The sequence below is a fragment of the Orcinus orca genome, chromosome 14 (genome assembly GCF_937001465.1).
Source record: "Orcinus orca chromosome 14, mOrcOrc1.1, whole genome shotgun sequence".
Taxonomy (NCBI): Eukaryota; Metazoa; Chordata; class Mammalia; order Artiodactyla; family Delphinidae; genus Orcinus; species Orcinus orca.
This window is the reverse complement of record NC_064572.1, coordinates 36,023,086-36,049,009: the sequence shown is the minus strand read 5'-3', so window position 1 is coordinate 36,049,009 and position 25,924 is coordinate 36,023,086.

Below are 25,924 nucleotides of genomic sequence, written 5' to 3'. Positions count from 1 at the left end.
CTGCAGATCTGGTGGAAAAAACACCCCAACCTATAGAGGTGCTAATAAGTCTGTCTTCACATGGTGGGCCAGCATCCCAGAGAAGGAAATCCAAGGGGGACAGCAGCACGGTCCCCGGAAAGCCTGGCTGTGGTGAACAGGGCTTCTGGCTCCCTTGGGACTCGGCTGGTTATTTCTTAGGAAATTGAATTTCTTGGTACATTAGAGGATATGCTAATGAGTACTAATGAGGGGCCAGGAGGGCTGGGGTGGGCACGCTCTGACCTGGGCAGGCTCCCACTCCTGCCTCTGGGATCCCTGGCTCCCCCTTCCCATCCTGCTCTCCTGCCGGACCGGCCCAGTGCCACCCCCATGTGCTCTCCCTGGGCACTCTTGAGAGTCTGTGTTGAGCTCAAGCTGCGTGCCAGCCTCTGGCCACACCCAAACCTGCCTTGGGCAGAAGCTCTTAGACAACTTAGGGCCTACCGAATTCAGCCAGATTTTCTCAGCCTCTTAAGGCTGCTTCTCGGGACCAGCCACCCTGTCTAGCTCATCTTCTGCTAGTTCCCCACCCCTGCCCCCTTGGGTAGACAGATAGCACTACTCATTGTTCCCTGAACTTGCCCTGGTCCTACACCTTGGCCAACTCTACCCGTCAATTGGACTCACTGCCTCTGCTAGTTGCCATCTCAGTGAGAGAAGAGCTCAGCTCCCTGGGGTGAGGTGGGGGATCTGCAAGGCCTAGAGCACCTGGCTCCCTGCAGCAGCCAGGCTGCCCCCTGTTACATTCCCCTTTGTCCACTCAGCCCCAGCACACTGGCCACGCTCGAATGCTGGGGCTCACCCCCACTGCAGGGCCTTTGCACGGCTCTTTTTGCTGGAAGTTGTCCACCCAGACTTGCACACGCTCACTCTCCACCTGCTAGGTCATTCCTGGAACGTCACCTCCGTGAGGCCGTGCCTGGTCACCCAGTTTGAAGCGGGTGACCCTCCACCCAGTCTACTCATCTGTACCCCCTGCTCTGCTTCCTCCTGCTTTCCCCTGCAGCCCTTGCCACTTGACACACTGTGTGCTACTAGAAAGGAAGCTTTTGGAAGGCACACGATCTGACTGTTTTGGTTACTACTATATCTTTGCACCCAGCACAGGAAGCAGGTACTTAGCCGATCCACAGTGGACTGTTGAAAAAATTAACGATGAAGCCCATCCAGTCATCAGTGTCTACCCGGCCTTACCAGCCCATCTTCAAGGTGGCCCGTTCTGGGTTTGTGTTAGGCTGGCAAAAGGTGCCGAACTTTTCTTTCTCTGTACTCTATACCTGTGTTCAGGGTTCTCGCTGTGTATTGACCCACATCACAGATTCATGCTTTTTCAATTGAAAATATATTGAAAGTTTATCTGTTTTTAAGCATTTTACTCTATACTTGTGTTCAGGGTACTCTATACATGTGTTCAGGGTCCTCGCTGTGTACTGACACAGATCACAGACTCATGCTTTTTCAATTGAAAATATACTGAGAGTTTGTCATCTGTTTTTAAGCATTTTACATGTATTATCTGATTTGCAATTCACAAAATGCAAATGAAGTAGGTGGTTTTTATTATACCCATTTGACAGGTGAGCAAACTGAGGCTCAGACAGGTGAAGTGACCTGCCCATGTCACACAGCTTCCACCTTCCTGTGCTCTTTCTGCTAGACCCCACCACCAGCACTATTTATATCCCCTCTCCCTGGTGGGCAGTGATCCCTGTACCTTAGTTAGCAGTCAGATCTCCATATCGATCTAGGCCATGTCTGAAGGGTGAACCACAGCAAGAAGACCCTATTTTTCAGCCAAGAGAGCATGGCCACACCTGAGACCCCAGGAGAGAACTTGTTCCCACTGAAGAATGGGTTCCTTTTGAGGGTCTCTAATCTGGCACTTCCCGGCCATGTGACCTCAGGCATATTTTTTTTACTCTTTGAGTCTCTGTGTCCATATTCATAAAATGGGTCTACACATGCCTCCAGGGTAGTCATGAAATGGCACAGTTGATGTATGTAGAAGGACCTCAGTAAGTTTAGACCTGTTCCAGCCTCCAAATAATCTTTCAGTAAATAACTTGAGAATTCCTGACTCAGGAAAGTCCACCCGCCAATTGATGCATTTGTCATCACTCAAGATCACTTTTGCTTTATTGGGCAGCCACCTGCCCTGGGCACCCACAGGGGTTAGCAGGCAACCAAAAGTGCCACGTCTTTTCCTAGAAGCTGCCCAACTCCCCAACTCCCAATTCTCAAAAGAGGGGTGTGCAGGTGGTGTGGGAAAAAAACCCAAACAGAGGAGAGAGGGGTACCCAGAGCCCATTCAAGGCCAGCATGGGAAGGACAGAGGCAGCCGCGGGGACAGGCGGCCTGGGGGCCTGGGACATGGCTCAGGGCGCAAGGATGCAAGCTGGCGGGAGGTGCCTGCCTTTGCAGCCTCCATTCTGGGGACATTTCCCTGCCGCAGCCTCTCAGCCACCACGGAGCAAACAAAGCCAGAGGTGCCGCTGCAGACATTGCACGCGGCTGGGAAACAGGGGCCGTCTGTACCTTTCAATGCTCTCATCTCATTAATCTTGCACCTCTGCAGTCCTTCTGAAGAGCGCACTCACAGCGGCTCATTCATTACAGCTCTAATAACAGCGGCAGGCATTAAAGCACCAGGCTGTGGAGGAACTGGCCTCTGCAGCTGCAGAAAGCCAATACCTTTTTAAATACATTTACACAGCAATAAATAAAAGCGGTCTCAGTTTACCTCTTTATTAAACTCTATTTGCTCATTGGAGTTAAGGGCCGCATTTGTGTCTTGCTATTCAAATTTATTCGTGCACATCTCCTAGGCTGGCCACATTTATTCCACCACGCAATAATGGCGGCTGGAGCTTAACGGGGCCTTTCATCACCAAGCAGCCCTCATTAAGGGCTCTGCTCCAGGCTCCTGGGCTCAATTTGGCCACCATGAAGACCACCCCGATTATCCAGAGGGGAAAAGGAAGGCAGAGAACAAGCACGCCTTGATTAGTCTCGCCCAGCAGCCAGCCAGCTGATGACCTGAGGCTGATGAGATCAGCGTCCCCCACGCTCTAGTCCAGAGATGGTCCCCCGAGGGGGCTGCTACCTCTGATGCCAACCCACTTCCACAGTGTTGGAGGGTCACAGGCGAATGAGCACAGCTCAGGCTCTGAGGAAGCATGCACCTCTGCAAAATGATTTTGACTTTGGATCTTTTCTCTCTCTCTCTCAATACCTGCTCTTGTTCCAAGGAACCAACATTCTGTGTACGTTTGTGGGAAGTGCAGGATTACCAGTCGGGAAGGTTTCCCCCATCTGGGATATCTTGACTGCTCCCATCATGGATAATTTTTCACCTCGAAAGGCAGTTTAAAGAGTTAGGTGAGAGTCTTACTACTGCCTCCCTCATGGGACCCTGTTTTCTTTGAGAATCCTGGACTCTCTGAAAGAGACCCCAGCGGATGCGTGAGCATATTCGCCAGCCATAAACCCCTGTAGCAAGCTCAGGGGGTGCTGCCGTTCTTCTGACTGTAATGCCCCAAAGCCTCAGGGCCCAGGTCACTGGCCGCTGTCCAGATTCAGGCCAAAGCGAGAGGGCACCAGGGTGCTGGCTGATGGTGACCGGAAGACTTAAGTGGGGTGGGACTTCCTGGGCAGGTGTGAAAACAGGGTTTTGCAGCTGCAAGATGGGGAGAGCCCCAGGAGGGTCATGTGAGGATGCCTGGAAGTGTGGGGCTGGCTTCCAGTGGAGCTGAGTGGTGGCTTATCCCCCAGGGAGGTCCAGCTGTGAATGAACTGCTCTTCGGCTCACCTGGGGAGTACTCCCTCTCCACGTTCACTGCAGTGGCTCATCTGTACTGACCATGAGTGACACACCAGGAACACGTTACTACCTTCAATGAGACAGCACACTCAGGAGGTAGCAGGAAGATTATCCCCATCTCACTGATGGAGGAAGTGGGCACAGAGAAGCTGTATGCCTTGCTCAAGGTCACAAAGCTAGTCAGGATTCCAATTCAGGAAATCCACTCCCATTCTTAACGTCGCACTGTTGCCGCTGTAGAAGAAGTGTCAGGAATCATTTCAGCACCAACGGGCCACGGAGTGGTGCTGAGGGATCCCTGAGTCAGAGACTGAGGAAGGCTCTGCAGGGTCAGAGTGCTGAAGGGCCCCCAAGGTCCTGCAACCAGTGCATAGCTCCAAGTTACACCAAATATTGGAGTCTTCTTTCCCCAGGATTTTCTACTACTTCCTGCCCCCTCCCCTCCATTCTCCCCCATCACACATCCAAGAGTGATCAGGCCTGGGCACAGTAGAACAAACAATGATCAGGAGACCAGCAGATAAGAATTCTTGTCCAAGATTTCCCCATCCTTGGGCAGGTCACTTCACCTCTGTGGGAGTCAGAGCATGAATCCACATCTTACACATGATTCCAAGCCTGGTGTGGAGATTTCTTTTAAAAGAAAGAATACAGGGGATGGCCTCAGGCTGGACTTGAATCCTGGCTTGCTGATTTCCAAGCTATGCCATTTCAGGCAAGACTCGCCACCGCTGTGGGTTTCAGTGTCCACATTTGGAAAAAGGAGAAAGAACGCACACTTCACATACTGTGTACATAAGGTCATTAAAAGGATGGGATTCGCAGGAGGCACCCAGCACCTAGCACAGGGGAGATGCACAATAAATGTGGATGTATCAGTAGCTCTCTTCCTTTATCTGAGCTTCTAGGCAGCTGTGGCAGAGGAGGGAGTCAGTTCTTATTTATTTATTTATTTATTTATTTTTGGCTGCATTGGGTCTTCGTTGCTGTGCGTGGGCTTTCTCTAGTTGCGGCGAGCGGGGCTACTCTTCATTGTGGTGTGCAGGCTTCTCACTGCAGTGGCTTCTCCTGTTGCAGAGCACGGGCTCTAGGTGCGCAGGCTTCAGTAGTTGCGGCGTGTGGGCTCAGTAGTTGTGGCACGTAGGCTCAGTAGTTGTGGCTCTCAGGCTCTAGAGCGCAGGCTCAGTAGTTGTGGCGCACGGGCTTAGTTGCTCCGCGGCATGTGGGATCTTCCCGGACCAGGGCTCGAACCCGTGTCCCCTGCGTTGGCAGGTGGATTCCTAACCACTGCACCACCAGGGAAGCCCAGGGAGTCAGTTCTTATAAGCTCAAGTGCAGGGAAAGAAAAACAGAGCAGCCAACTTACTGACTGATAGCACTGGAACACTGACATAACCAGGTCATGCCAACTAAGTGGCCAAGAAGGCTGACCACCACTGCACAATGAGAGGGGCGGGGCTGTTGTGCTCACCCTCTTTCCCCAGATCCCGAGCAGTCGCTGGGCAAACGCTATTCATTAGCTGGCCCAGTGTTCACACTCAATCCCCTTTTCCCTTGTCTGCTGGAAATCAAAGTAGTGCCTTTCCCAGCCGCCCTTCCAGTTAGGACTGGCCAACGAAACAGAAATAAGAAATTGAAAAATCTTTAGAGTGGGCAGTTTGCCTCCATAAAAGATTCTGTGGAGGTAAAGGATACACTCACCATCCTGATTGTGGTGATGGTTTCGTGTATCAGAAGTGATCGCAGTTAACAATACTGTATTGTATGTTTGAGAATTGCTGACAAAGTAGATCTGAAAGTTCTCATCAAGGAAAAGGATTGTAACTGTGGGTAGTGATGAGTGTTTAAACTTATTGTCGTGATCATTTTGCAGTATATACATATATCAAATCATTATGTTGCACACCTAAAACTTAATACAACGTTACATGACAATTATATCTCATTTTTTCAAAAACTGATCAAATTGTACACTTCACATACGTGGAGTTTGTTGGAGTATGTTGGAGTATTGGAGTATGTCAATCATACCTCAATAGAGCTGTTTTTAAAAATCTCTGCTGGGGTTCTGGGAAAGATTGGCTTCCCTAATCAGAAGGATCTTCATGGAAAAAGCCTGTACTCTCCCCTCTTCCTGCTTCGAATGCTCACTGAATGCCTGAAGCCCGGGTTAGCCATCTGATACCAGGAGTGACCAATATGCTGGGAAGGCCAAGAGAGTTCCTGAGGGGGCGATGCTAAAGCCGGCCAGAGGTACTGGGCTGGCCAAAGATTCATTCGGCTTTTTCTGTAACATCGTGTGGAAAAACCTGAACGAACTCTTTGGCCAAACCAATACCTTTTTATTATTATATGAGGAAAATTCACACCAATTTGTTTAAACCCCTGTAAGTGAGGTATTGGGTTCCTTGCAGCCCAAAGCCTTCCTACGTACACTTAGCTGCTCAATCAATATCTGTTGAATAAATGCATTAAGGATTGGGTAAACCAATGATTTTAGGGGAAGAAGAGGTCCCTATGATCGCTCAGGCCTGAGATTAGAGCCGGCTCTGGAAGGACGGGGAGGATTTGACGAGGATGAGAAGGCTAGGAGGGCACAGGGCACAGAGATGGGGATGGGCAAGGCCCCCTCCTCCCAGATATACCCCCTCCCAGGCAGAGGCAGCTCTGCCCCCTCCCTCCGTGCTGGCTAATAAGCCATCCCATATTTGCTCTCCTCCCTACATTACTTTTCTCCAGTGGCAGAAAATTACAGCTGACAAGCGGCAATTGATCTCTTCACATTATTTTGAAGCAATTATATTGAAATGGGAAACAATGCTTCCAGGAAACAGCCCGATAACAAAGTCCAATACAAAGCTCCCTCCAAGACAGGGGAGGCCAATTTGCTCTGCATAGAAACTGACCAAATTTCCTTCCCCTGAAATTATAGTTAATTATTGCCTGGAAATTTTCAAAGATAACTTCTGCTTCAATCCAAGGACCAGAGAACAGGCTAGAGTCAGCCAGGCACCCCCAAGAGGGACTGCCTAGCCTTGGGCCTGCTGGGAGCCCCCAAAAGGGGACCCTCAAAACCCCACGTACCAAGAGGTGTTCTGTGCACCCAAGTGTCTACGGAAGGCAGAAGGCTATAATTCCCCAAACTTAGAATAGCCTAGGACCCCTAAGAAAAGTAGAGCAGATTCCCACTAACCCCCAATATTGACTTAAATTATTGCATTTGAATGTCACTTAAATCTGTACAAACCAAAGCTAGGAATAAACTTCCTTTGCTTGTAGTTTGTATACAATGATAAACAAAAACATCATTACAGAGGAAAACACGATATAAAACCAGCAAAAGTGGATTAACAACATCCATTTAGTGTGAAAGATCATGCTGCCTCTGTCATACCTGGATTCACACCTGAGACCTGCATCCGATGCCACCGCCACAGCAGGGCCAAATCCGGTGAGATTCCCATGGTCCTGTTGCTGGGTGACATGAGATGAGGCAACTCCCCACCACCTCTCTCCACCAGAACCTCTGTGAAGCATCCGTTCACACAGTGCAGCCACGGTGCTACCTGGCGGTCATCTGGTGAGGGAGGCATCGCTGGGGCTGCCTTTGACCCTTCCTCATTCGTCTGAAGCATTTAATATGGTACCATCATGATTGTAGCATATTTGGGACATCTGAAAAGGTGAGGGGCACTTTGGTGTAAGGCAGTTTTCTAGATTAGAGGTTGTTTACCTTGGCCGCACGTTGGAGTGGACTGGGGAGACTGTACACATTCTAATGCCCAGGCTGAATCAGACCAATTGGAACCTTTCATATGCCCTCTGGGTAATTCCAATAAGCAGCCAACTTGAGAACCAATGATCTAGATCGGGTTCTCAAACTTGAGGGTGCATCAGAACGACGTGGAGAACTTGCTAAAATCCCCATTGCTGGGTCCCATCCCTAGAGTTTCTAATTCAGTATTTCTGGGGTGGGGCAGAGGAACTAGCATTTCTGACCTGTTCCCAGATGATGATGATGATGCTGGTCAGGGGACCACATTTTAAGGACCAACAACTTCAGTGATCTGAATAAGCTTATATTCACTTGTTCTGGATTATCTAGAATTAAAGCATTTGCACCAAGAACTCATATGAGTCACAGAGAGTGCATCTGAGAACCCATTTGTGAAATATCCATGTAGTGGACCCAGCATTGGACTTGGAACTCAAAAAGCAGGGCTCAACTCCTACCTCTACTCCTGTACCATTTCTCAGGTGAATCACTCACCTCTCTGAGTCCCAGTCTATGGGAATAATGTCCATCTCAGATGCTCAACATCACTAATCATTAGAGAAATACAAATCAAAACTTCAGTGAGATACCACCTCACACCCATCAGGACGGATACTATTTTTTTAAAGCAGAGAATAACAACTGGAGTAAGAATAAGAAAATAAGAATACTTGGAATAAGCACAAGCATTAGAACTCATGTGTGCTGTTGGTAGGAATGTAAAATGGTGCAGCTGCTATGGTTCACTAAACAATTAAAAGTAGAATACCATATGATCTAGCAATTGCACATCTGGATATATACCCAAAGAATTAAAAGCAGGACCTTGAAGAGATATTTGTACCCCCATGTTCACAGCAGCCAAAAGGTATAAGCTATCCAGTGTCCATCGACAGACGAACTCGTAAACAAAAAGTGGTCTATACATACCATGGAATATTATTCAGCCTTAAAAAGGAATGATGTTCTGACACAAACTACAACCTGGATGAACCTCAGGAAAACTATGCTGGGTGAAATACACCAGTCACAAAATGACAAATACTGTGTGAGTCCACTTCTACGAGGTACCAAGAATACAGAAAGTAGAAAGGTGGCTGCCAGGAGTGAGGGGAGGGGGAAAGAGGAAGGAGACTTTTTTCTTTAAAAAGAAAGAGAAAACGGCTTGGAGAATTCACCGAGGCGCTGCTCAGAAGTCAGGCATTGTTAGGTGGGGAGAAGATTCAGGTTCCGGTGATCTCTGTGGTTTGCTGGCCGTGTGACCTTGGCCAAGGTGCTTATCAGCACCGCTGAGATGAGGAAAGGACCAAGAATAGCTGACGGGTTTGTTATGAGGCTCAAATGTACAGGGAGGCACTTTTTAAATTGCAAAGCACTGAATGGCTTATTTTGTAAATGAAAACACACTTCAAAGGTTTTGGGGGACACTTGTGAAACAGTTTACAAAGGCCGCACTAGTCCATCTCTTCTGTCCGTGTTCCGGGTGGTTTTCCTAAAGGGGACCCTACTAGGAGTTTGTTGAGAAGTCCCTTAAGTTTGCAAAGCTGACAAAATTATCTGAATCCCAAAGATGGTTGCTTGTGGGTGGTCCTTACAATGGGACCTGTTTAATATCCTGGCGTTTACAGTCAAGGAAACCATTAGAACGAGCTCCTCTTCATTATCTGCCCTATGAATAACTGATGCTCAACAACGTCAGTTGAATGAACACTTGAATGAAACAAATAAGAGGTTTTAAAGATATGCCTGAATAGCACAGAGTTCAAAAATGTGCTGATGCTTCAACATTTGTAAGACAGCAAAGGGGAGGTCATTTTATGAGGAAACCGAGAAGCATCTTGGAAAACCAAGTAATTGAGTAACACGACGGCAGATGAATTTCATTTGAGGGAACAATTTAAAGTGTTTGCACCAGCTGATGGATTTGGAATTAGCTGTAACCTTTGAGGAAAAAAAAAAAAGGAAAAGATCTTGGTGTCGCTTTAGACTCAGTGGAAAAACTCAGAATATAATGGAAGACTTCACCATTGAGACGTTCAGTCTGACTGGGGAGGGGGGAAAGGAGATGGAAATTATTTTAATATCTGCAAGGGAAAGCCACTGAGAGAGGAGCCTGGATCATCTCCTTCCAAAGATACCTGGACTCCAAAGCAGAGGGAAGAGAATCACGTTTTAGGTTTATGAAAAGCAGCAGATCCAAAGAGCTTTCTCTTTTTCGGAACACTGAAAACTAGCAGCTGGGAAGAGAATGAGGGGAGTTCAGATCAGGAGCTCGCATTTAGCTTATTCCATTTGGCAGAAGGCAGCAGTCACTCAGAATGAAAAGCCCCAAATTTAAGGCAGAAAGAAGGAAAGCGCTTTTTCTAGGCCATGTCTAATTAACCCTTGGAGCAACACGGCAATTGTGTTTTGCTGCCACTTCTCGCTTAGGAAGACTCAGAAATAAAGATTAAATATGGGGTATCTGTGAGTGGGTATTCTCACCAGGATGTAACTCGAAGAGGCCATCAATCCTTAAGCCCAGAGGAGCACCAGGGGCTAGCAGAACATTTCTGCTCTGACACGTCCAACGCAGAGAATTAGATGCATAAAGGGAATGAGTCTGCCTTCTGGAGTCTTCGTCGATGGTTATAGTTTAAAAAAGGAAAAATGGAAAAAATGAAAAAAAAAAAAGACAAGTCAACTGTATACTTATTGCTGCTGGTTCTTCGAGGCAAGTAAGAGTTTCCTTTGTCTGCTGTATCCTGACAGTGACCCTGACTCTCCTGAAACAAGACTGTAAATAGACACATCCTTTCTTAAGGTCGTCTCTCTCACTCTCTTGAGGTTTGGGGAAGGATTTCTTAAATTGTTGTAAAAGCTATATGAAGAAAAAAAAAGAAAAGAAAAGAAAGAAGCCCTTGGCCCACAGGTGATCAGTTACTCTGGGCAAAACCCATTTGAAAGTCATCTCAAATAAGCTGCAGAGCTGCTCTGAATGCTTAAACAGACATGACAGCCCAACTTTCAGGTGAAAGATCTGCTTTGGCTCCTGGTATAAATAGCTGCATTAGCACTCCAGGCAGAGAATAACACCATCTCCACCTTGAATATGCAAAATGTCCTCATGACTCAAAAGGCAGGCAAACTGGCCAGGTGCTCTTTTTAAATGAAGGGACAGCGTGTAAGCCAGCTGCACAAGACTCAACGACAGGCACTCTTCAGTTTAAGCAGATTAGTTCTACCGAACGTCTAACGTCCAGAATGATAAAGGAGGGAATGATGTATGACGCCTGTTTGGACAAAATGATCTCTAAGACCTCTTCTACTTTTAGTATTCCACGATTTTTTGAATCTTCAGGTAGTGCGTATACCATGCGTCAGAAAGCGGCCTCTACTGGTGAGGTGTGATATTGCAGCCCAGCTCAAGTAGGCATGGTAATGGGAGTCAGCATGTTTAGGAAGTGCTTCCTGTATCAAATGTTCATGTGGAAATCCTTGGTTAAGAAAAACACAGGCTCAGATGGAGATTACGGAGTGACCCTCAACTGAGAGGTAGGCTAAGGAGTCTTCCGTCCGTGGAGTACAAAACAAACAGCACTCAATGACCACAACCTCCTGTACTCCAGAGGGAGCAGATGCTGGCCCCAACCCTTCCTTTACAAAATATCTTTGATTCAGTATTTTGAGATACTAACTTCGTAATGGAAGTCAATGGAAAAGTGATTTGTTTCATCATCTCCCCACAGCCACTTAAAAAGTTTTCTATTGCATGTGACAGTCACACTATGGGAATCCTCTGAGTTTTAAGGCACATATACTTGGTCCCCAGAGAGCAAAGGCAGATCTGTCAAGACAGTTTAAAACCTCAGGTTAGAAGGATGAGGTCTGATGCACAGACACACAGCACATCAGAGTTGGAAGGGTCCCAGAAGGCCATCTTACCCAATTTTCTCATTGTACAGATGCAGAAGGTGAGGCTCAGAGAGGGGTGGTGATGTCCCAAGGTCTTTTCAGCAAGAGGCCAATCTAGTCAAGGACGGACTTATGGCTTATTGCTACCCAGGCCAGCTCTCCTTATAATCTGATAGCCCAGCTCCTGGATTTTTTAGTGAAGTTCCCATTTAAATAGGCTGTTCTATAATCCTTCCAAAATATGATTTCATATTGGCAATTCTAGGAATTCTGCACCCAACTGTATTTCCCACACTGTCTCTCCCCCCAGGAAGTGATCCTGACTTTGATTCAGAAATTATGGTTACGGTAACATCACACCCCTCTAATCGTATTAACCCAGATGACTATGTCAGTATGTAAGATGCACCTGGAAGGCTAACCACACAAGAGCACGAGAAAGAGGAGCCCACTCCAGCCCACCTTGAACTCTCTTCCTGCAGAAAGAGCAGCTCCGGCCGCCCAGCCCCCAGGACCTCTTGCAGGAGAGGGGAACTTCCGTGCCCTTCAAGAGACAATTACAGTCATCTTAAAGGAAGTGGAATTAGAGAGAACGAGCCTCCATGGACTCAAGAGCTTCTTCCCTCCCAACATCCCTTATGTTCCTCATAATGGATCCTTTCTTTAAACATTACACCCCTCAATTAGCTCATAATTGCTGTCCATGCCATATGAATTATGCATCATGCAATGCAAATCCAGGTTCCCTGGCACTGGACAAATCACAAGCTGTTGAAGAAGCTGGAGTAATTACCAAAACAATCCCAGGAGACCTGGAGAAAATGAGCATTATCTGGTCGACAGGCCGTTCTTCCGCCCTGCCTTACCCCCTGTGCAGCCCAGATTCACTGCCACTCCACTCGGCTTTAATAAATAGTTGCCGGGTTTTGAGCAGGTGCCATGTGCCAAGCAATGTGCTAACATTATACCTGCTTCGACACCTTTATTCCTCACAATCCTGGGAGGCAGGGACTACTATTTCATACATCACACACCTTAGCTTGAAATACTCTCTCCTTCTGGAGTTTCTGGGTTTCCCAGGCTGGGGCTTGGGTGAGGCTCACCTTTGCGACATAAATGGAGGAAAGGGCATGTTCATGCAAGTAACAAATGTCATGACAAAGGATGGCTTAACGCTACTAAAAAAAGGACAAAGAGGGCACTTTAGAAGCACTCAATTCATTAATTACTAGTCAATAAAACTACATTTATAGAAATTACTTCTTGAGAACCACTAAGGGAGGGTTATTATATATATTCAAAAGCATTAAAATCACCTCTTCCCATGTATTCAAATTCATGTATGCGGATTCCCAACAGTCTATGCTTTCAAACAACTACGTCAAATCATTTAGCTAATACTATACATATATAAGCACACGTATGTGGGTGCATTGGTTATGTCACATTCGATGGTAAGAAGAGGACATGTCCCCCTCAGTGCTTCCTTCCACCGCCATCTCTAGATTCTAAATTTGGAGAGTAACACATCACTGCAATTATACCGATACTCAGGTTGTTTCAGTAAGATATATCCAGATTTTTATATCCAAACCATTCACAATAAAACAAATTATTCTCTGTAAGTTCACTCAGCTTAAAGAGGTAAACGTCTATCTTCAGCTTCTACCCATTTTTTAGATAAATGTTAATAGTCTTCTCTTCCCTTCCCTACCTACCCTACCCGGAAATAATATTGAAGTAACTGCTGCTTCAAGCTTTTAATTATTCACTCATTTTCTCAATCATTTATTCATTCTTTAACGTTTATTTAGGATCTATTATATGCCAACATATTAAGCTAGGAACTGGTGTTGCCAAAGATAAATAAGACGTGATCTCTGTTTTTAAGCAGCTCATGGTTGAGTAAAGGACAGAGAAGGTATAGTCTGAAATGGTTCCATGTGTCTGGGGCTCAAAAGAGCGAAGGACAAAGGATTTGGAGGCAGACAGGCCCAGCAGCACCACTTACTAATTTCATGATCATTATAATGCTCAGTTTCTTTATCTGTAAAATGGGGGTAACGCTACAAACGTGTAGTGTTATAACACTAAGTAGCACTTTAGAATCCATTTTTACTCTTCAAATGTCAGGCATGCATCAGAATTTTTACTAAAACAAAAAACAAAAAACAAGCAGACACAGCTTTGCAATTAATGCCAACACAGAATGGATTCCTGGAGGGATACCCACACCCAGCGACATCTTTTCATCCTGCTGTCTGCCCAAGGACAATTCACCTGTGTTATCTGATTGCTACTTTCTTCACTGGACAAAAGATAAAGTTGAACAAATGGCCTTAAAGGTGGCTTTGATGTTTAAAAGTCAATGATTTTAGTTATAGGTAACAAATCATAAACCCCTCTGGTGGTCTTCCCATCCACAGGAAATATGATTGGGGTCAGGCCCAACGGGGTGGATGGAGGATGGGTCACAGTAGTTGCGATGGGTGGGCGTTAACTAGTGGTTTGTGAGTGATGTGGCCAAGAGTGGTGGCAGGGAGCTGAGGTCAGGAGATGAGAGACACCAGAGCATGCATCAAACTTGAAGGGGGAGATGGTGTTGAAATAGAAAAATGACATCAAAGTTGATAGCAAAGGAGCTCAAGGGATTGATGTAGAGCCCAGGTAGATGAGGCCTACTTTTTCACGTGGAAATTTGTTCATTCATTCACCCACCCAACAAATATTTCTTTAGCTCCTACTGTTTGCCAGTCTGTGCTGGATGCCGAGTGTGCCATAGGAGCAAGACAGGCATGCCCTCTGTCCTCATGAGGTTTACAGTCTAGTGGGAGAAGCAGTCACTAAGAAAAGAATCACTTAAATATGTATTTATCAGCCCAGAGAACTGCTCTCACAGAGTAGTCACGGAAGCAGAAAAAGCGGACCAGATCAGTCTGCAGTCAGGGAAGCCATCCTGGAGGAAGTGACATTTAAGCTGTGATATAAAACATACAAAGGAACTAGCTAGGGGAAGTCGAGGGAACAATTTCCATAAATGACAGGCACTTTGGTGATGCCATTTTATATGGATATTAAAGGGGGGAGCAGGAGGGAGATTCCTTAGAAGGGCTGATCAAAACAGAATGGCTATCACATCGTCTTTGTCTATAAATGGGTTTATATACACATAAATATAGAGAGAGCATCAAAGTATTTCTTGTACCAAAGTTTCAGAAACTGCTGTAACAATATCCATTTCTTGTGGGAGAGCTTAGATTTGAGTTCACGTTTTCGCTTTTCATGAGTGAACTTTCTGGGCACTTTAAGAGTTGTGGGTGAGTTGCTCTTCCATGCAGAAGCTCAACAAGGCCTCTGGTTTGCCTTAAATGAACTCTCTCCTCCCACTCCCTGCCCATTACCCTTCCTGAGGCCCACTGCTTTTCTACCCACAGAGAGAAGAACGGAAGGCAGGGCATGGAAGAAGTGAGGATTAGTGAACTTTACACTTATTCTAGTTTTTCCGAAGTATGTTAAATAGCAAAGTAATTTGCTTCACCAAATGTTAATTTGGGGAGAAAAAAGGGCCCATAATCAAATATGTCCAGAAAATAAATTAAATAGTTATGCAAGCTTTTGTTGCAGGACTTATCAGAGCCTTTGACATCATAATGTACATAGTAAGTCTCTCATTGAGGATACAGTTAGTAATATTTTCCAAACTTACTTGACCATGAAATGTGCTTTTGGGGACTGTTTCTTGTGGGTATTGCGATTCAGAATGCATTTTGGTAAATGCTGTTTAAATAAGTAACTCAGATTTAGGCTTTAAAAGTGAAATGGGTCTTAGAGACATCCTTGCCCAAACCTCCAACTTTACAGAGGAATATGAGTAAAAACCACTGAGCTAAATCCATTTCTCTGACATTATTATATGCATTTCTCCTATACTATGGATGCCCATCCTATTAAGTTGCAGGAGGGAAAAGTGCTATAAAGGGATAAGAAAATCTCTGCATGTTACCATGTAACTTTGGGCAACTGCTCTGGACCTCAGTTTCTTTAAGTGTTGAATGAATATGATGCATCCTTGGGTTGCTGAAAAGTCAACGTTGTATGTAGAGCAGCTGGTACAGGGGAGGTAGTCAGTAAGTTATCATCTCTCCCTCCATTCCCACCACGAGAAATAAACATCATGCTTTACATAAATGCTATATGCAAAAATCCTAAATGCAACATGCAAATATTCAAGACTTTTACAAAAAATAATGTTGGGTTTTATCCTCGTCCCTAAGGGAACATAGTAACACAAAGTAAAATACTCTGTTCACTTCTGTTGGTTTAGACGATGCCTCATTCTTCCCAAAAGTGCTTCTACTTTATAACCTAGTGTTAAACTTCATTAAATACAAATACTTTGGAGTTTATCAACCTTTATAGGAACCTATGCTTCAGAATTAGAGCATTTCAAAAATTGGGCTCCCTTACATTTTAGAAAAGTAGAAATAGACTCTATGAGGCGAAGTGACTGGCCCAAGGTCACTGCCTGATCTAGAAACAATCTTAGCTCCAGTGAGCTAGTAATGTCTAGCCTGGGCCTTTTCTCCAAATCAACAACTAATTTATCTTCTTGGAAACTTAAGGTGAACTGTTTGCTCTTTACCTTTGTAAACTCAGGAAACTTCAAGGGATTTTTGTTTCCTTCCTGAGGTGGGAAGATGCAGTTTGTTGAAAAGAGAAAATCTTCCACCAGCAGAGTTTGGTGTTTTGGGCTGAACAGAGAATACAGCAGGTTTTAGCAGGGTTTGAGTTAGAGTCCAAGCTGGACAGAGACCTCTCTCTTCCACCAACTGGGAAAAAGTGTTCCAATGGAACACTGGATGTTCCAATGGAACTTTCTGATGTACACACAGAGAAGCAGGTGCCAGGCTGCAGCCCTGACAGTTAGGCAAATCAGTTGTCCAAATTTTAAAAACAAAAAAAAAGGTAAACTGAATATCCCTGAACATAACATCTTATGCAATGCCAGTGTAAATAACAAAAGTACTGATTCCTGCTCTCTGGCCCTCACCCAGCTGATGGGCAGCGATGCAGATGGAACAGTGACAGGCATGGAGCTTGTGGGTCTGGGTTCTAATGCTGCTCTTTCCATTCACCGCCTGGTGACCTTGGACAAGGCATGCTCTTTCCTGTCTGATCCCTCATCTGTCCTCAGGGGATGATAGCTATTTGCCTTTTTGTAAGAACTAAATGAAAGCCTGAAATCAAACATCCACACCAATGTCTTACTGCTACTTAAGGGCAGGCACCACACTCTGTGCTGTAGAAGGAATGAGATTGTCCTTTGCCCTCCAGGGTCCCCTTCTCCTGGGGCACTTTCACCCCAGATTCTGTGACAGAATCCTTATGGAGTGCCCACAAAACAGCAAGGAAGTACAAGGCAGACCTTTGTGATTCACCAAGATGATGTATCTGCTTATTCCTGGACCACATCAGAGACCTGGCTTTTGCAGCCGTTGTGGTCTTGAACCCCTGAGCTGATGAAGGGATTCTGTGAGTGATAGTCTGGTCTGTTTGAGCAAAATCTGAGAATCTGCCGGGGAAGTAGGAAGCACAGCAGGCAGATCCCTGAAACCAATTTTAAAAAGAAGGCACCCGGTCACTTAATGCTCAGTGGGTGCGTCTCCCTGTTGGTAGGTTATGGGTCCAATCTCCAAGTATGACACGGGGTTCAGGCAGTATATTGTAGCTAACTCAGGATAGGGAGAAGGGTGCCCAGAAAGGGGCAGCAAGACCTCATGAGATTGGAAATCAGACTAATCCCAGCATGCTTGTTCTATATAGACCCCAGCCCATTAGAGGATCTTGGAAAGGCTCTAATTCTTTGTTGGAAACAGAACTGGAAGGGAGCAGAGAAGGCAACCAGGTTTAGTCTCCTCAGAGAGATCAAATAGTCCTAAAGTCATCCAAAGAATGCTCCTAGAATGTTTTCTTCCCACCTGGGTAGTAAAGTCCTAAATCAGAGTAGACTCTTAGCAAGGCAAAGAACAGGGTAGAGCTCTAGACTTCACCAGGCCCACCTCTAATGTGACAGCTCAGGAAACTGAGACAGAGAGGATTTGCCAGAGGATATACCCAGTAGCTAGGGGCAGGGCTGGTTCTGAACAACCCCCCCACCCCCGGCCCCCTCTCTTGACCCTGGAAGCAACCTGGGGAGGCCCTGGGGCTGAGCTCTGTCAGCCGGGAGGGTGAGCTACATCACGTGGGTGGTGTTCAGAGCACGCCCTGGCAGGAGATTCACATCATAAGGGAAAGCAAGTGGATTGAAGGCTCATTTGTAAAGACCAGGTCTTGCTGTGTAGGCCCTGCCCTCCTGCTTCTGCTCTGTCACAGCCTCTGCCCACCCACTCACAACCAGACCCTCCTGGGTCCCTCGGAGCCACAAAAACGATCCCATGGAAGATGAAGACATGTGAGTTCCCCCTAAAACTTGTACACAAGTTTGCTCACCTTGGCCGGAGCAATGACTTGTCTCAATACTTCTCAGGGAGTGCACTGCCCAAGAGGCCCCTGGCGGGCAGGGATGTGGAACTGGTAGTGGAGACTGGAGATTTTTTAACCCCGAGTAACACGTCCATTCACCTTTGCAGACATTTATCCAGGGCCTACTATGTGCCGGGCACGGGATGCTGACGATCCCAGACATCTAATCAACGCTCTGGGCGGGGTACAACCTTCTTTCTGAATGTCAGCAGCCCAATCCTGGGCTTTGTGCTGCCTCTCTTTCTTCTTTACTCTCTTTCTTTCTTTTCTTAAGCCACCAACAAAACTCTGACCTCTCCCCAAGCACACAATGCAGGCAGTCACTCATGCATTAACAACCACCGGGCCCCAAAGGTCGTTTCTATGACAACCTCGGGGTCCTTAATGACCCTGGCAGGCCAATGATTTTGTTTTGTTTGAGAGTGAAGGAATAATAAGTCAGGCCGGCTCGGCTCCGGCGCTCGCTCCCTCCCCCGCGCCTCCCCTCCTCCCCCGCCCGCGCTGATACACTGTTCATTATCTGGCGCTGCATCAGCCCCAGAGACGGGGCGGCAGCCCGCAATGAAAGACAAGAGCCCGGCTGCAGACAAAGAGCTGTAAAGGACCAGAGTGTGCCCTGCATACAGGGCTGTCGGGCTTCATTAATTCCATCGCTGGCCAGGGAGCGGGAACAAGGGCCCTGGGGTTCCCAGCTCCAGGAGTCTGGAGTCGAATATACCCTCATGAACCCCAACCCACGGCTGGGCTCTTCAGAAAGAGCAGTGTGCGGGGCCCCGTCGGGAAGTCTCAATCCAGGAGGTGCGCCCGACTCACAGCCAGGCAGCACCAGTCCCAGGGGCAAGATCTGTCATCTTCATGATGGGATGAACAAGGCAATTAACGTGCCGCCCCACCAGCCTCCACACGATCCTCAGTAACTTCGGAGGCTGGACCCTTCCGCCCAGACAAAGGAGGGCGATTCCTGTCCACCGCCCCCGGGGAAGGCGTTGCTCCTCTGGGTTCTCTAGTGGGCTTTTCTGGTTCTACCCTGAGAAACTTCCAGGGGAGGAAGCTTTTCCTGTCTCCTGATCTTGGGGCAAAATGGGCCCCCAGCCTGTCACGTTAATTTTCAGATGTGATGCTCGGCAGCGTGGGATTTTGCTAGCAGACACTTGGAATTATTTTTGTTGTGTGTGCACGGCTGAAATCCCCTAGAATAAGTCATTATCTTCTTAAAAAAAAAAAAATCATCTCCTACTGGCTGCCTGGTGACCCAATCAGCTGACTCATTCTCCACACTTTCCCTCAAGTAATTAGCGTTTTCATTTCTCCCAACCTACCTATTAGATAAACTCCAGGATCTCATTCGGTTGAAGCCCATTATTGTGAGTTGACTTGCCCCAGCCTCTCCCCAAGAAACAAAAGAGGACAGATCTGGAGAAGGGCACAAAGAGATGTGTGATTTCCGCCCATGCTGTCTCACCTGGGCAAGGGGCCTTGCGGGGGAGGTTCCAGCCTCTGTTATTGGGCCCTGGCATGATGTTGGGCAAGGATGTTTGGTCATTCCACAGCAGGGACTGGGTCCCTCTCAGAGCTCACAGATCCAGAGATGCAGAAACAAGATGCTGCTGGTTCCAAGGAGAATATCCATCATCTCCTGTCCCTCCCTGGCCTGGGTTTCCGCTCTGTCGAATGAGGGGCTTGCTCTAGATCAGGAATGGAAAAGCATGAGGGTGTGAAGCAGGCCCGGTGGTGAGGCCTTGGGCGACTGGAGGATAGATGCCCTGCTAAAGTGGGCAGCTGCAGATCAGGTCGACAGTTGCTGCCACATCGGTATGTAGGCCCAGTATTGCCAGCATTCTTGAGGGTTTCAAGAGAAGACAGAACCTGGATTTTTTAAAATGAAATCTTCAGATTTTTAAATGTTTTCAACTAATTCTAATTTTTTAGAACCTTATGCTCATCAAGAAAGGCACACTTGCATATAATGTGTGGTCCTAGGGCCACCAGTTTGCACCTTCTGCTCTAGACCTTTGCAGCTCCAAATGTGGTCAGATAACCAGGCACATCAGCATTACCTGGAAGCTCTTGGAAATGAACAATTTCAGGCCTCGTCCCAGAATTCCTGCATTATAAACCCGTGATCCATTAGTACATTAAGCTTGGGAAGCAATGCACTGGATTTTCGAGGTCTTTGAAATCTGCTGTCTAACTTTCCTTAACTGGGACATTCTCCAGCACCTTCCCCGAGTATAGATTTGCTGGCTGTGCCTACTGTGCTCACCTCTTGTTACATCCCCAAGGAGAAGAATGGTCCACTAGGAGGATAGGAGACCAAAGTGTGTGGGCTCATCCTAAGGGCCCTGTGTGCATTGGTCCAAAAGCCTCCCTCAGGCCGGGAACAGTTAAGCCATCCAGGGCAGATTGCTGTCTATTCTCTTTTCCAGGGAATGGGATAGCTCGATCTCATGATAAATGTATATTTTAAAGTCCACATTTTCTAGAATTGACAGCCATTGGCCCAGTTCTTTCCTGAAATTCCTTCCTCCAGATGGTTGCTGATCTGACATCATACCAGTTTGCTTCCCGATTATTCTCAAGTCTTCTCTTGTTTTTCTCCCTCCTTCCCTAACCTTCTAAATGTGGGCTGTCCACAGGGCTACGTCTTCTGCTGCATCTACAAGGGTGTTCCTCTAAGTTCCTTGGACCTCTGAATCCACTCTCTCACCTTCGACCTCTCGGAGAGAGAGTGGTACTTTCCCAATGGCTTGGTGCACTCTCAGGCCCAAATGACCAGAAGGAAAACATTACATTGTCCCAAAACTCATTCTAGTCTTAGTCACACAATCCCTTTTAGTGGCCTCATCATTCAGGCTCGAAACTGGGTGGCAGCTGGGCACAAAAGGAAGAGCCAGTGTCCTGTGTCCTGATGTTAAATTTTCTCATCCTCAAGACATTCTAGGAGTAAGCAATCTGGAAGTTGATAAGTCAGCAAGATGATTTTAGGAACATACTTTGTTTTCAACTCTCGGTGATAATGAATATTTTTCTCGCTCTCCTCTCATCCATATCCAACAGATGCAAAATGTGGTCGATGCCACCTTCTGGCTCGCTCTCGTCTACCTTCCCGTGGCTGTTGCCCTGGGCTGCACCCTCATTAACTCTCACCTGCCAGAGCTTCTAGGTCTGAGCCTCTCTGAGAGCTCCAGATTAGTCCGCTGAAGACACAGTGCCAAACGAAACTCCCTTGTCCAAATTGGCAGTGAGCCCTCAGTGCTCCCTAAAGGAAGCCCACAGTCTTCATTCTGACTTTCAAAGCCCTTTACAACATGACCCAGCGTGTCCCACACTCTTCCATATTACACATACCAGACTCTCCAGGCAAATGGAAGGTCCGCGTTTTCCTACTGCCGGCTGAGCCTGCAATATTTCCTTTAGCTGGAATGTTCTTCCACTATCAATTTCACCTAACTCCAAGTGCTTCCAAGTGTTTAAGCCTCGGTTCAAGGTCACGTCCTCCAGCAAGTCTTGCTCCCCCAGTCAGCACTTATCTCCCCTCCTCCCCAGTTCAATGTTCCTTTGTTCCTCCCCCTTATGGCACACTGTGGGGCTTGTCTTAGACTGCTCGGGCTGCCATAATGAAAATACCATAAAATATATATATATATACCATAGACTCAGTGGCTTAAACAACAGAAATTATTTTCTCCCGGTTTGAGTGGCTACAAGCCCATGATAAAGGTTCTGGCCAATTTGGTTTCTCATGAAGGCCTGCATTCTGGCTTACGGATGCTACATTCTCATTCTGTCCTCACGTGGCCTTTCCTCCTTTCTGGTGCATACATGCAGAGAGAGAGGCAGAGCAAGAAAGGGATAGAGCTCTCCGCCATCCCTTCTTATAAGGACACTAGTCCTAGAGGATCAGAGCCCCACTATCATGATCTCATTTAACATTAATTACTTCCTTAGAGGCTCCCTCTCTGAATACACACATACTGGGGTTAGTGCTGCAACATATGAATTTGAAAGGTCACAAACTTTCAGTCCGTAACAGATAACTTGCATTGGTGCGTTTGTGTGCACATCTTATTTCCCCTTCTAAGCCCTAAGCTTTCCAAGGGCAGAGTCTGGGTCTTGTGTGTAAATGGCATTTAATGGTACCATCCATGTATTAGGTGCTTAGCAAATATTTGGTGGATGGATTTGCAAACAAGGTCGCCATCACTTTCCAAGTCATCAGAATCCAAGAGAACCGGGATGGCTCTGGGGCTTTTTACCTAGATCATCCCCCCTCTCCTTCCACCTGGGATGCAGGGGTTAGCTCATCCTTCGCTTCTTTTAGAGACTCCATCTGACTCCACCAAGTATGAGGAGGGTTCCTCATCAACCTGGGGAGTACTTCCATCTCTGTCTTTATTGCATAGTGATGGACATTTCTTATATGCCCATCTCCCCACGTGAGATCCTTAAGGGCTGGGACGTGGGCTCTTCAGTCTGTGCACCCAGCACCTGGCATGTTGCTTGACAACTAATAATAGCACAATTAAATATCTGTTGAAAGAAGGAATTAATAAAAATAGGAATGCTAAGAAAATTTTCCCTATCGTTCCTATAACTTTCCTGAATTTGCCTTTTAAAAGTAAATTTATTATAACATTTCAGACAATTGCTTTACATGACTGTTCACAGGATATTCTCATTTCAGACCCCATGACAACGAACAAAAAAAGGATTAGTATACAGAGAAGGTGAAAGAAGGCAAATTAGAAATCTATATTAAATTTGAAAAGAAAATTCCTCAATAACAGTTGCTCCTTGCCATTCATAGAAATATATTATGAAACCATCATAAATACTCAGTTTCACTTTTTCGAGTACAGCATGTAGTTGCCATCCAGGAGAAGGCAGGTAAAATGTATGTGAAGCCATCAAATCCATGACTGTTACAATAACAGTAATAATAAATCATAATATTAACACTTGTGGAACCAAGTGCTCTGCTAAACTCTCTAAACACGTCCCCATTTAATCATCACAACAGGTATAATAGGTCAGAATTATTATTATTTACATTTTACAGTTAAAGAAACTGAAGTTCAAAGAGATCAAGTAACTTGTCCAAGGACACAAAGTTTGTAAGTTAAGTAGCTAGGGTGCCCAGGATGTGGGACTTTCAGTGCTAAACTGGGGAGGTCCCAGGCAAACCAGGATGAGTGTGAATCATCTCATAAGTGACAGATGTAGGCTTGAAAGCCAGTGTCTGATGCCAGAACTTGAGCTATTAAACATACTCAACGCTTGCTTGGTAAAGATTTCAGCTACCTTGTTTACAAGCTGAGATGACATTTTTGCAGGGGTGAGTTCGAGTGTTATCAAGCATCGTGGGTGAGTTTACATTCTGAGACTGGAAGCTCCCTGAGGGCAGGGGCTCTGTTTTGTTTCTCTTCCTTCACCTCAAAGTCCCAATAGGAGACCTGCACACAGCAGATATTCAGGAAAAGCTTGTTCCATTTGCGGTCTTTTCCAACCACCAAAAGAAAAAAAACCCCAACCATCATGGATCGATCCTTTGGCTCTTCAAATGCCACCCCCCACTCCAGTCATTCCTCTCTCTTGACTTATTTCCTTTTTCTTTCAATGCAGACTCTCAAACTGCTGCTTTTTTCCCCATTTTGCTCCCGAGTTCCAGGAGAAAACGTGTGCCCCTGAACGTGATTCTTCACGTGCTCTCCCTTTTCCTTTTTTAACACTGTCCTGTGACTCTCGTAAGTCCTCTGACTTCTCCGTTTGCCTTCCTGGGATGCCTCTGCTGGAGAACCGTGTACTTGATGTGCCCACTCTGGGGACCAGAATCCACAATTGCCCATTAGCCTGCCATTCAATATGTTACAATGCCTCCGCTTTTCCCTTAATTTACAACTTTGTGAAGGATTGGTCAATGTGGTAGATATTGTCACCCAAAATCCACATCCCCTTCTCCCATAGGAATGAATGTTTACCAGGGTGCACTGCATGGCTGCCCTGAACCAGGACCACATCTCCCAGCCTCCCTTGCATGGCCATGTGACTAAGTCCTTACCAATGGGATGTTAGCAGCAATGTTGTGTAATAGCTTCCAGGACCTTTGCTAAGGAGAGCCAGTGTGAATACTTCATCCCTTCTTTTCCATCATTTTCTCTCTCCTGGAACATAAATGCCCCCTTGGACTAGGAAGGCAAGGGCCACACTGCAAGGATGGCAAGGTGGTCATTTAGAAGGTTCCTGGGCCCCTGACCTAGTGGGGTGCAATATATGTTGGCCTGCCTACCCAGACTTTTATATAAAAAATAAACAAGCTTCTATCTTGTGTAAGTCACCGTTACACTTCACTTTTTGTTTAGTTGAAGTTTAATCCTAAATAAGATTGTTGCCACAACTGAGGTTGCTGCTTGAGACAAAGTACCTGTCACCTTACGCTCAATTACACTGACAAAACACAGAGACACCGCTCAGCTTTGGTGCTCACTCTACGGAGATGGAAAACAAAAGACCTCAGGTGGCCATGGCACTGGCTGCTTCTCATCTTGACTTAGTGTCATATTCTCTTCCCCTGTACCCCTCGCTGTCCTGTGGTCCCTGCTGTTCCATGTTGGAGTGGTCGTGGCTGGGCTTTGATTCCAAATGCAGACGATGTCTTCATCTGTGATCACACACATTTTACACTTTAGGTGGAAATTCTCCACCAACTCGGCCTCTCTCACCCTGGCTGTCCTCAACCCTCCTGTCAGCATGTTGACCATCAGATGCTGGAACAGATTCCACTGAGCATCCGAGGAGCGACTTCTCTCTCTGAGCACAATCTGCTCTGTCATTCTCACCGTTTCCACTCTATTGCGCTTCTGAGCTACATCACAGCGGAAGAAAAGATTTTCGTAGCCCTTGATTTTTAATGTTTTGAATGAAGCAACTTCCAGAGTAAATACAACATGAAAAGGGCTCCCTAAGGCATTGCAGTAAAAAGACGCACACTCCCCATCCCCCAAATCACGATGGACTGGAGGCTTCCATTCCAAGTCCACACACAAGCTTCAGAGGATGCCTGGCCTAGAGCAGCACAGGGTACTTAGCGAAGCGAGCTGAACTGAGTCATGGCTTGGATCCCAAGTGTTATATCCGTTCTCATTTCATCTCTCTTGGGCACGTGCTGTCCCTTACCTTTATAATATAAAGCTTATATTAGCTTTAACCACTAGTTTGCTATGTAAAATGGTCCACATGACAGCTCAGCTTTGCCCTAATTCTCCCATTTCCTGCAGCCTCTCAAAGATCTTTCTTAATGTCCTTACTCTGTAATTCATTAATTTCTATTTTACGAGTAGAGACTTCCCTTGATATTTCTTTGCTACAAACCTTTTTTTTCTTCTTCTTCTTCTTCATTCTCTGTCTTGTTTCCCCCCTCTTGACATCCTCTCTGGTCAAGCTCTTCTCCACATTTGACACAAACCTCTCGTGTTTTAAGTCTTAAATATTTTAAATATTGCCCAATATTTCATCCTCCACTCAAAGGGAAAACAAATAGTCAAGATGGCCTTTTCAGAAACAAAAGCAAAAAATATTTTCTCTATGTCGTTCAGGGCGTGACCTAGTTCAAAATGCCGACTCCACTCTCCTGTATCTTTTTTTCCTTCTCTTTTCTCCTAGGAACTCCATTATCCTCTTTGTTCTTCTCTACGGCACTGATAATGCCTATCTAATATAATAAGCACTCACTTCCCCTCACCTACTATGCTCTGAGCACTTGGAAACCAGGGATCATGTCTTTTACTCTTTTCCCCATGGGGCCAAACAGTTCTTGGCACATAGTACGTTCTGCATAAATGTTAAACGATTGGATCTTGTAAACCACTCAGCTTTCCTTGTTTTAAATGAATAAT